This window comes from Amblyomma maculatum, chromosome 1, assembly GCF_055883805.1.
Source record: "Amblyomma maculatum isolate TAMU_Amacu chromosome 1, ASM5588380v1, whole genome shotgun sequence".
Lineage (NCBI taxonomy): Eukaryota > Metazoa > Arthropoda > Arachnida > Ixodida > Ixodidae > Amblyomma > Amblyomma maculatum.
The window spans coordinates 443,656,674-443,668,295 of record NC_139344.1 but is presented as its reverse complement, the minus strand read 5'-3'; the positions used below and the strand labels follow the sequence as shown (position 1 = coordinate 443,668,295).

The window sequence follows — 11,622 nt, the reverse complement described above, 5'->3', positions numbered from 1 at the left end:
GATGATATAATGTCGAAGAAGGCTAAGTAAATATACATGTCAAACGAGAATTGAGGGACAAAATATTCGTGCACATAATTTCATGCACTAGAGAAATGGTGTTTGGCGGTTGGTCGCCCACATTTGAAGATCACCATTGAATTGGCAATAATAAATGTAGGTTGAACACTACTTTTGGTTAAATTCGGGCGAGGTCAAATTTCGGGTTTCCATGCGGCCGAATTTTGAGGATGCGGGCAAACTCTCTGATGACGCGTTCCGCAGAAAGATTCTGCATATAAGGTCTATTATACTAATGCATTAAAATAATGAAGGCCCACAGCAATGCATGGGCGCCACTCATTTCACCGCCTGGGTTCGATATATATTCGGGCACACCGTAGAGTCATGGCATATGCGGTCAGCTGCGAGCGCGCTGCCGGAGCTAACCGCGGCGACAACGCCACAGCACACCGGCACCGTTTGACGTTTTGCCTTTATATGCAATTTCGGTTGACACGGTTGGGTTCGAACATTGATTGGTACTCCGGTTGTGGCACTCTGAGAGTTGTGTACGACGCCTTCAATATAACATTCGCCGCAGCGGCGATCTTTCTCAACATCGATGCAGGCTAAAGCAAGCCGCCGCGTGCATGGGTGGAAATGAAACCCTCCATTTTGCAGGCCACGTTGCTTCACTGCTAACACTCATAAGCAAAACTAAATGAAATTTTTTGTGCAAAACGCCGGCGAAAACATGAAATTTCTCTATTCCACAAGTTCCTGTTCAGCACGCTGCGTGAACGAACGCTTGGTAACAAGTTTTTGCAACCATGCGATTCACGCTAAAAGCACGTGCGTGCCAGTAACCTTACCTATCGTATGTGAGTGAGCCTTCGCTTCGAAAAAGCTCGTCACGACGCTTGTCACATAAAGTTCAATCTCCTTAAGCACGCTAAACATTCAGCATACCTGCCGCCATCAGGTAGACATGACCGTGCGCTTTGTTCCGTGACGACGAGCCCGAGCTTCGCCGAATATTTCAAGATAGCGAACGAAACTCGACAGTTCACACGCAGTATATGCATCAGCAGGAGGGCGACCCGCGCGTGATAACGAAAGCGGCGCGAAGCGCATCATCACGATAAGCCATGGCCATGTTCCCGATGCAACGATATACGGCGCCTTATCAACCGTGCTGCTTCGTTTTGTTGTGCTCATCAGTGCTCTTCCTTTCTTGTTGCACCTAAATCAGACGAAAGCTCACTGATTTCGAAGCTTCGTTAAAACGGACTATTGCGACTTCGACACCTAGTTCCTATGGTCCAGAAGGCAGCAGATAATTGATGTCAGAAGCGAATGAAGAGCACGCAAGGTTTGTGCCTGCACGACACCCTGCAGCAGGCCTAGTGCCTAGGTAAGTGCTGCTGACTGCTTGAAAACGTTGCGCTTTGCTTGAAATCGCGATGGCTCGTCACAAACAGATAGTATCGTTGCCCTAACTCGCGCAAGCCAAGACTCGTCGCCCACATTCATGATATGCTGTGGGATGCAAATCTTTGATTTTGCTCATTGCTTTGATTTTTGTTCATTGTTACAAACATTTCGCAAAAGCAGCAATACAGCAAGCGCAGTCTGTGCTTGCAATGAACTAAACTGCCGGATGCAAGTACGCAGCTTCTATCCTGGTGGCGGCGACCGATTTTCGACGGAGGTAAAAATCGTGTCTCCCATACGCTGCGCGAAGTCAGTTAAAGAACCCCTCATGGTACAAATTTACTGAGATGCCCACAAAGGCATCCCTCATAACTTGTGTCGCACTGCTGTGTTAGTCCATAAAAGACAAAAAGAACACCAGATTGTGTAGACATATTACCTATGCTGTTGGGCTGATTTTACTATGATTAATTTACTATTAGGTCTATAAAATTAAAGATGTACCCCGTTCAGATCTTAGTCTATTTTTGAATTGATCATGTATATATAATAATTTGTGTGCATGTGGTTGTCGTTATGTACATTGTCACAGCTGTGTTTTATATCTCGTTACAGTCCGTCATTCTAACATCATTCTTCAAAGAATGTGTTGGCCAAGTTTGGCAAGAGATATAGGTGGGCAACGAAGAGGTCGCTGTACTGAATGACACACATGCATGTGGCTTCAAAAGCACCATGGAACTGTTGACCAATGCAACATTGCCCTCGGAATGGTGTATTTCATGAGGACAATCGACTGTGGCGCATGGAACTTTACCAGGCGAGGTAAGTAATTTTTAAGCGACAGCTTGTACAACTTGTTCGGCCGAAAAGCCGTCGGCGTAGTAGTTTTCGGCAACGCTTGTCGGAAATAACCAGGGGCTGCGTTGAAAAAAAAAAACATTTATCGTAGTAATTTATTGTTAGTTTATTGTTGTGTGATATGCAATAAAGATTTAATGAAATCATTATATGGAATAATTAAGGAACTTAAGGTAACAAATTGAAAGGGGTTCTTCAATTGTGTCAAAATACCCAAAATTAAAAGCCAATGATTATTATGATGGTAATCATGAATATTTGTACTGTCTAATTGATTAATAAAATAACTGAAAAAGAGTTATTCGAAGCTGTCAAGTTGTCGAGCCAATACTTAATGATGCTAAACAAAAAATTTAGAATGTGTAATGGATCAATAATTCTTATAGCTGATGAAATGAAAACTTTAAAAAAGGGAGATCAAAGTTGTTCAATATGCTCACAATGAAAAGGCAATGCTTCATTATGCTAATGAAGAAAATAGTGTGTAATCGATGAAATAATTATTTTGATTATTCAAAGTAGAAATATTACTCATAATGTCACATTGCACAGCATGAAAAGCTAATGGTTCCTGATGCTAAGTATCGATGTACAGTATTTAATAATAAACAACAAGACCAAAATTTATGAAATGCAAAAAGAAAGGTACAAAATTATCAAATTTTGTTTGCTAAATGGAGACATTCTACACATGGCCAATAGGTGATAGCAGGGAGGTGTCTGTTCTGCTGAGAGCAAGGAATACATATTTCTAGTAGAGAAACAATTATTCAAAAGCTGGTAAACTGCTGTCCATGATTATTGTTCGATTTCAGCTTACTTTTGAGCAAGAACTTCGGTTTGAGACTACGGTTGGCGTATTGGAAGCCAATCTCATCGAAGGGAAGCAAAAGCTACAGCTTGAAGACTTCTTTCTGGCAGCTACCTTTGCCTCGGAAGTAGTGCGTTCCATCTCATCACAAATGTATTAAATTCAATAAGGCTATTGAAGGTTTGAAATGCAATACACACAAATCATTGCATGCAAAGGAAAATGTCACGAATATTACTTTGCAATGTGCTCCCTTCCAAGTGGCTGGCACCGAGCCTTGCTATAGAAAATGCAATGCATAAATACTAATCCTCTGACGCTAATATTTGATTCTTCTTGCTTAAATTTAGTAGTAGCAAGAACGTTTCTGTAGAAGTGCAATGAATAAATATGAACTCAATATCTGTTTCATGTACGAGAGACAGTATATACAAATATACTGACTTGTATAATATATAAACAAGCACTTTGTTGTCGCAAATAATGCTTGTAATTGATGATCGTATTTCCATTAATATAGCAGCAATAAAAAAACATTTCTATTTTTTTCATTGAAGGGACCAAGCTCGGATGGAGCTTCACCTGGATCGTGTATATCTGTGACAGAGGAAGAACTAGGTCATATGTGCGAAACATGTTCGCTTAACAGAGGGAACTAGCATGGAACAAGCTTTGTTCTTGTGTTTGACGACGCACTACATCCTCGGCTTGACATACCACAATTCTTCTGGCCAGCCTTTGGGCTTACTTGAAACCGTACTCTGTGAATGAATTCCATGACTTTAAAGCTGAAATCTGTTTTGGAGAAGCTAGAACTACTTTAGGTGCAAGGTGAGAGCCTGTTACGAAACGTTCAAGTGCCACTGAAGTATTATCATGAAAGCTAGTCACACAGTTTTTTTGCTATGTTAAATGTTTTATTTATTAAAGGTCTACAAACTTTGATATGCTGTGGCTAAAGTACTGATTGCTTTATGAGCAACAAAAAGGGCACCAACTGCAAACCTATGTGAGCAGTTCCTGGACTCCGCTTTGTCTGTTAACATAAACAACTTTGTTTAATGATTATTGTGCAAAAGCAGTTTTTGCTCTGCAATATGGCAACCTCTAATGACCATGATCGCATGTGAAGAGAAATTTTTGAAAATGCTCAAGAAATCAACTGATACTTGGGACATACCTTGTGGCCAAATTCTGTGACACACACATTTTTGTATTCTTACTCAAATTGCTTCAAGAATAGGTACTTTAAAAATTCTTGTCACCTACTGGTCCAGAAATATACAGCGCATTAGCGACAGGAACAATAAATGGGGACGCATACACAGGCACTGTGTTTGCATCCACTTTTTTGTCCCTGCCACTATTGCACTGTATATCATGAACCAGCAATCTATCCACTACAAATTATCACCATTGTTTGCTTAATTTTTATATTTCCTCATGCTATTATTTCACTTATTACTTCCATGTTATTTCTTCCGCTCATTGTTAAGCAACTATCCCATCTTGCTTGTGCATTTTCAATGATATTGCATCTCATTTCTTAAAATCACGAAACATATCGTAAATATCGCTCTTCGCTTAGAAAATATAATGTAATTAAATGATAAAATAAATATTAGGGAATAAAAATATGCACACATTACTGTGCGAACCCCATTTCAAGGCTTATTCCTGATGTAACCTCTTTATCTTTGCAAATCGCGGAGATCACGAATATTTATGATTGCATTCAATCAACTGTTTACTGATATTTGTATTAATCGCATACGAGCATTAGTAGTGATAGGACATAATATTTGTGTCCGCATATCTTTTAATAAAGGGCATCATTTGTACAGCTTTCATTATGTCGAAATCGCGTGTCTCACTACACATACCAGTTCTGGTTCGTAATATTTGTATACTTTGGTCTCAGACGTTCTCAAAAACGTATTTCCAAAAACTATAATTTACCTTACGCGGGATGAGAAATATGATTACTTGAAAAGGAAAATAAAAAGGCAACAGCAGCAGGGAAATGTCAAATGTTTTCTGAATGTCTAAAACAATGGAAAGCCAAATTTATTTCTTGAGGGGTTTATTTCTTGAGCGTTGAGGGGTGGATTGTATAGGTCAAACAAGGAAGCGATCAAAATACCATTCCTTTCCTTGCTGTATGCGTAGATTTGCGATAGTTTAATTTTTATTTTAATTTTGCTGTTCTGTAGGTTTTTTATGGGCGCTTGTACATCAGCAGTGCAGCTTAGCCTTGCACTTTTGTCTCCTGCTGTTGCCTCCTTAATTTATTTTGCAAGTTATTGTACCATGGGTTCTCAGCACTGAAAAACCATCCTTAAGAAAGCATTCTTTCATTCTTTGCTATGCTCGTCTGCTCTTGACCACATTTCTTCTTTTTCAGGCAAAACGTACATGAACTGTGCCCGTGATATTTGTCATGCCCAGCTGAAGAGAAGTCATGTCTAAACTTTGGCTCGTAAACTGAGGCTCAATTTGAACCATTATTCACTTTTTTATACCGTGTACTGTCTTCTGCTGATCGTTCTGCCTAATCAGCATAATTCTAATTGCACGTTAGTTTCCAGTGATTGCAAGTGCTCCAGCAGCAGCTAACATAAGACAATTCTGAGCAGATGTGAGGTCATGTATTCACTAAACACTGTGTACCTCTCAGTTTAAAAGTAATGTCGACGGTAGAAACGTTTGTCTCACATGTACAAGAGCTCTTGTAATGCAGTTAATTTCAGCCTGATACTGCATCAGTATCATTGTCCCCAGCACACCAAAACCTGCAGTGTAATTGCACTCAACAGCCAAGCACGTTTGGCTCCCCTGTTAGGCAGCAGTGATGACGAGCAGCAATCGAGAAAGTAAACCAATGACACTCCTGCCGGGAAGCGACTTCAAAAAGTGAAGCCATCGAATAGCTCAACCACCAAGCAAGTTGAGCACCCCTGTCGGGCATCGATGTCGAGGAGAGAAGGCAGCAGATAGGTTGAAACAACGTCCAGAATACGTGGAACGGCGTTCCAGTTACATGCGTGTTCCACATAAAACCCTTAAAATTTAACGGGAACGTTGTTCCGCATATAAAGTCTAGCTTTATCTGGAACGCTGCACCACATATATAAGCAGATCTTTTTTTTAATGAAAGTGCGCTTGCTAACTGGAACTTTATGTGGAACCAGATTGAGTGTAGCCGTGTGTTCCTAAGCAGTCGTGGCATGGGTTTATTTTCCCAGGCTTTTGTATCGTCGCATAAACAGCAACCGCTGTCAATGCACTGTGACACAAACTGCGGGCACTTCCAGAAATGCGTTTTCTCTGGTAAAATGTTTCAACGCAAAACGAAACAAAAAACGAGCTAGATGTTTTATTTACAGGTCCCATCTCGTAACAAACATGACCGAGAGCGCACTCTTCCAGCCCATTTTCCGTTAACAAGTTTATGTTTATTCTGGTATTACATTTTGCTAGTAAAATATTTGAAGCAATCTCACCGCATAATCGCATAATTCACGACGTTCGCTGCAATTCGCGTTTAGCTGTACGCAAAATAAGTGTAAGTTATTTTTTTATTCTGTAGCAGTTCCCTTGTTTAGAACAGTGCTGCATATTTTTGCGGTCTTTTATTTCTCAATCTTTTTTTCGAAGCATGGAACATCTGCAAGGAACATTTTTTTGTTATCTTTGATATGCAATAGCGGAAAAAGACAATAATAAGGAACAACCCTAGTTTCCATTTCGTAAGAAAACTGAATAATGTGCTTCGGTGTTGGTTACTGAGTCTCATGGGAAAAGACTTCAGACGAATTTGAAAACTATGGGAATGCATTATCAGGAAGCAAAGGTTAGCCGCCTAGGCGCAAGAGTAAAAATTTATTTGTTCCAAGTAACCGTGGTAAGCCACGTTGTTGTATACTGCAACAGAAAGCATCAACTTCGCAATATCGTGATATTTACATATGATTATTTGTGTCAAGTTGTGCGCCGGACTTAATTGCGCTTCGTAATTAGCTCTGACTGAAAAATGGCAAGAAAGAAAGGAAGCCTTTGCAGGGCCTCAGAAAGCTCCGGAAGAAAATCCTTTCCGTGGATTTTAGCTAGGACAGTGATTGTTATTCGTAAATTAAGGACTCAAGAAAGCGACCTGGTACAAAATAAGCGCTAAGCGGGGCGACAGGATCCTGTGTTAAAATTTGAAGTCTTTGATAATAAGTAGCGTCGAGTCTCGAGGTCTTTCCAAAGAAGCAAGAACACAGCCGCAGTGATATGTAGGCGTATCCAGTAGAGCACGCAAGGTTTTAACGTGTTCGGTCTAATAATAAAATACTATCTGCCTATTCACTCAATTCACATGAAGATATGTCGTCCGGCGCACTTCTAGGACTCGCTGTCAGTAACTGAAGATTTCTTTCGCGTTGACGCGAACCTCAAGGAAAATTTTGAAAGCTTTAGAAACCACATATAAATATATCACCAATAATTTCCGAAATGTTATATAAAGAGAGGGATCTGACATGAATGTTCATTAGCACAACGAATGGTGTGCTGCAAACGGAGCTCCATACATGAGGAAAACTGCTTGCGGGGGAATTTGCGTTCGTGCGCTGATCTGCATACGTCAGGGATGAAGGAAACACCCAAACGTCGCATTTCCTGTTGCTTACAACTTCTTGGACTCTATCCGCGGCGTGCGGCTGGCTGAGTTGTTAAATACATATGGGACTGGAGCCGGCTGCGTCGTCTGATAGCCGTGTGCTGCTATGCAGTCGTCGCGGCATGAGTTTATTTTCCCGGGCGTTTGTATCGCACAAACAGCAACTGCTGATGCACTGTGACACAAACTGCAGGCGGTTCCAGAAATAGTTTTTTTTTTTTGTGGTAAAATGTTTCAACGCAAAACAAAACAAAAAACGAGTAGTTGTTTTATTTACTCGTCCCATCTCGTAACCAACATGACCGAGAGCGCACTCTTCCAGCTCATTTTGCGTTAACAAGTCGCTATTTATTCCGGTATTATATTTTGCTAGCAAAATATTTGAAGCAGTCTCACCGCGTAATCGTATAATTTATGACGTTCGCTGCAATTCGCGTTTTAGCTGCATGCAAGGTAAGTGTTAGTTACTGTTTTATTCTGTTGTAGTTGTCTTGTTTAGAGCAGTGATGCATATTTTTGTGGTCTTTTTTTTCAGTTTTTTTCATAGGCATTGAGAGCAAAATAACCGCGGACATGATAGCCGTGAGATACGCGACTTAGTGAATAAATCACAATTCTCCATGCGCATAGCACAGGAATTTAATGAAATATACGCGATTTTATCGGGACTCGTATGAGTAAATATTTTTGGACTTGTACCGAAGCGCATATACATATGCATATGCGCATATGCATATTCATATCGAGTATTATAATGCCCGTTTATCGCTTTTCACGAAGTTATTTGTGTAGAGGCTGTAAAACATAATTTCATGCACTTTTTCGGTCTTGTATTGGAGGAAGTTAAGCTGTGGCGGGAGAGGCAGAAGAGGATCACGAAGCTGAGTCTGTCTGCTTTAGATGTGCCTTCATCGCATCCTAACATCCAACCAGCAAATAATGCTCGTAACAACTCCGGTGGAGCTTGCGGGGTAGATCACCACTGAACTTCTCCTAACACGCCAAAGCAGAACAATAGCTGGGCTACCTTCTCTACAGACGGAGATTGCGCAAGCAGATGTTCCAGCGCATCCAATGCCAGCAGCACAACCAACCGCCACACATTCTTATCGGCAGCCTCGGCATTTTTTTAGCAAGCCTAGATAAGACGTTCATGACTAGCTGACCACCTACAATCGAATGAGCAAATACAACCGCTGGGATGGGAAGACCAAGTAGGAAAATGTGGTATTCTTTATTGAAGAAGCGCCGCTAACATAGCTTGACAATTATGAAGCATCCCTTACCACCTGGGATCGCTTCATGGAAGAAATGAGAGGGGGATTTGGCGATGCCGATGCTCGAAAAAAGAGCGCCTAAAGTGATCTGGCTCAGCGAGCGCTAGTAAGGGGCGAGATATACGCAACTTGTATAGAAGTTCTCAATGTGTGAAAATAGTTAATGCTCGGACGACTGAAGAAGACAAAGTGGGCCACCTCCTCAAGGGAATAGTGGAAGACGTCCACAGGTTTTTCATCAGCAAGGGTGATTTGAATGTATGTTTAACGTTGTTATTGAGCCGGCAAAAGACAGGCTTAAAGCGTCGTAACTCTGGCCAAGCATCGACCCGGGGTTTTGCACTAACCTGTACTACCTCATTTGGCCCGTTTGTGGTGGGCTGGGAGGCTTGTGCTTTTCGAGCGCACCCCGGGCCTGCTGGACGGCCCATAGTTGAATGTCCTTGTCTGTACTTTGCAAAGCACCTTGAAGTTCCGCCAGGTATGTCTTGGATGCAGCTTCGGTCGGGAAGGTGGCACAGTACCACCACATGATATACCATTGTTCCGCCGGACCCACTTGACATACACTGCACATATCACTCCTGTAGATGTCTGGGTGGAGGACGTATAGCACTGCCGGGGCGAGGAGTGACCCAGTTTGCATTAGCCTAGGATGACCGCCTCTTCCCGACTAAGTGCCGGGTGAGGCGGTGGCATTGTTCGTCGAGCTAGGCGGTAACACTCAGTCATTTCCTCGTACCTGGTCTTTTGTTTCGAACCACCACTCGTAACGGTCCCTCTCGGGGGCGCGGAAGGTAAGCGCTCGCGCCTCTGAATGGGCCGTCTAGTTGTGATTCGGTGAGGATACACAATCTCCCGCGTGCGCCGGGAACCACTTGATGCGGATAGTGTTGCCGCGGTCTTGGAGCTGGAGCTTACTGATGATGACGGCCACCGGCGCGACACTCGCCCCTTGGCAAAGTTGCGCACAGCGTTCTTCGAGTCGCTGAGCACGGTGCGATACTCGGCCTCCGAGATCGCCAGAGCGATGGCAACATCATCGGCGTCTGCGGCGTCTGTGCACCGTACGCTCGCTGCGTTGTCGTGATGCCGGTAGCCGCCGCAACGGCCACTACCACGAATCCGTCTCGCTTGTATTTCGCTGCGTCCACGTACCGGGCGTGCTGCTCCTGGGCGTGTTGCTCGACGAGGAATTTGGCCCGCGCCTGCCGCCGTTCTTGGTTGTACTCGGGGTACACGTTCTTCGGGATGGGGTCTTTGAGAATTTGTAGACCCACGATTAAAATGCTGTAGAAGACTGCAATTCTCTATTGTTCACCCGATTTTTATTTCATGCTTGGGGACGGTCCTGTTTACTATTCTTCCTCAGTTTCACTTTTTCTTATGTTTTGGGTTTTGTATGTCAGCCAGGGACTCCGTACGTTATTTGTCATTTTGTATGACTGTTGTTTTGCTGTTGTTCCCTTCTTTTCTGGTTCCTGTTTTTGTTTTACTTGCAGGTTTGGATGCTACCTTCTGGTTTTTATTTTTATTCTTCTTCAGCCAGCGTGGACCACCTTGCAACAAGGACCTCGTTTTTTTAATACCTTTTTCACTTAATTTTTTTTATCTCGAGCTTCTGCTCCCTTTTACTTATTTTTAATTGGTTTTAAGCCTGGCAAAGCTTTTGCTGGCCCGGGCTCACTCTCCCTTTTTTTTTGTTCTTTTTTTCAATTCGAGAGGTCAAATAAAATGGTAAAATGGGATGGGGTCCAAGTGGATGTGGGCCCACGCCTCATCGCTGATCTCGCACGATTGCCGACTGGGAGCTCGGGGATTGTAACCCAGGGACGTCAGTATACTGAGGCTTCTCTTGATGGTAGAGAGTGTCGTGACGCTGGGGCTAAGTCGACCCGGCCTTCACTTGGTAGCGTGCAGAGACTCGGGGTTGATGACGGATTGAATCTTCGAAGTTGGTAAAATATATACAAGCAGGTTTAATGGCACTTTGAGAAAACATATTTACATGAAAAAGAAGGGTATATCAGCAAATTGGCAAGCGTTAAGAGTTCATAGCGAGAAGCGTCTGGATGAGCCGTTTACCCAGGGCTCAGAGCCTCACTTCGTTCTCTGCAACGTCCTTAAAATCCCCTATGTCCAGCCCCTCTCTGAAGATGCTGACCAACCAGTTCCAGGGCACGCCCCTCAGATATCGGCATCCAATCGAACACATCACTGCACTGATGGTCTGATGCACTGACTTGTCCGGTATTGTTTCGTTGGGCGTGGTCACTTGTTGGCGGGTAGAACTTAGGAACGGCGAGGAGGTACATTTCTATTCTTCAACAAAGATCCGATATGGTGGTTCCGGCAAGTGGATTTCCTTCTCAGAAACCCAAGTGCACGTGCGCGCCACATACTGCTCCCAGCATTGTCCCTTTCCGACAATTGCAAATCTTTCCTGGATTCCCGGGAATCCCTCTAATGGCCGTATTCGTTATGCTCCTTTCTTGTCCTGTACGTCAGCGGACGTGTCACTCTGTCGTCTCCTTTGCACAGTAGGCATTCCTTATTTGACAATAGCGCTTCTCGACGGGAAGAGAGAGAGAGAT

The 11,622-nt window shown here is 43.0% G+C and overlaps 1 long non-coding RNA gene across 1 annotated transcript; it reads left to right on the top strand.

The window, feature by feature from the left end:
- Positions 1 to 942: 942 nt before the first annotated feature.
- Positions 943 to 10,602, top strand: LOC146209592 (uncharacterized). The gene is made up of 3 exons (XR_014703459.1): positions 943 to 1,396; positions 2,032 to 2,241; positions 10,531 to 10,602. It is a non-coding gene; the product is annotated as an uncharacterized LOC146209592 (long non-coding RNA).
- Positions 10,603 to 11,622: the final 1,020 nt, after the last annotated feature.